Raw genomic sequence first — 337 nt, forward strand, 5'->3', positions numbered from 1 at the left:
AATTTCCGTCATATCCACGTCGTTAATCCTGGGTAAAGCTAAGAACGGATAAAAAATTATCGTAGATATTTACGATAATTCGGAAAAACATGTTTCCGACAAAAGTTACTTTTCTTCGACGTAGCGTCATTATAGGGGATTCCGTTTGAAGAAAACGAAGGTTACTCAATTTTCGCCGAATGCAGCGCCATCTATCAGAAATAGAAAAAAAAAGTTCAGACAAGAGTTACGTGTTTTTGGATATAGAATCCGAATCTGTAATAAAAAGTATGGGTTCCCGTTTAAGATTTCAAAGTTACCCCTCGTCCCATCCTCAGGGGGGGGGGGGGGGGGGGGG

The 337-nt window shown here is 40.9% G+C and overlaps 1 protein-coding gene across 1 annotated transcript in view; it reads left to right on the forward strand.

Moving 5' to 3' along the window:
• Window positions 1–337, forward strand: part of LOC116850938 (phospholipase A1-like) — a 111,018-nt gene that overhangs the window by 75,397 nt on the left and 35,284 nt on the right. The window lies entirely within an intron of this gene.

Source organism: Odontomachus brunneus, unplaced genomic scaffold, assembly GCF_010583005.1.
Source record: "Odontomachus brunneus isolate Ranch 3 - 2012 unplaced genomic scaffold, Obru_v1 Obru_scaffold_161, whole genome shotgun sequence".
Taxonomy (NCBI): domain Eukaryota; kingdom Metazoa; phylum Arthropoda; class Insecta; order Hymenoptera; family Formicidae; genus Odontomachus; species Odontomachus brunneus.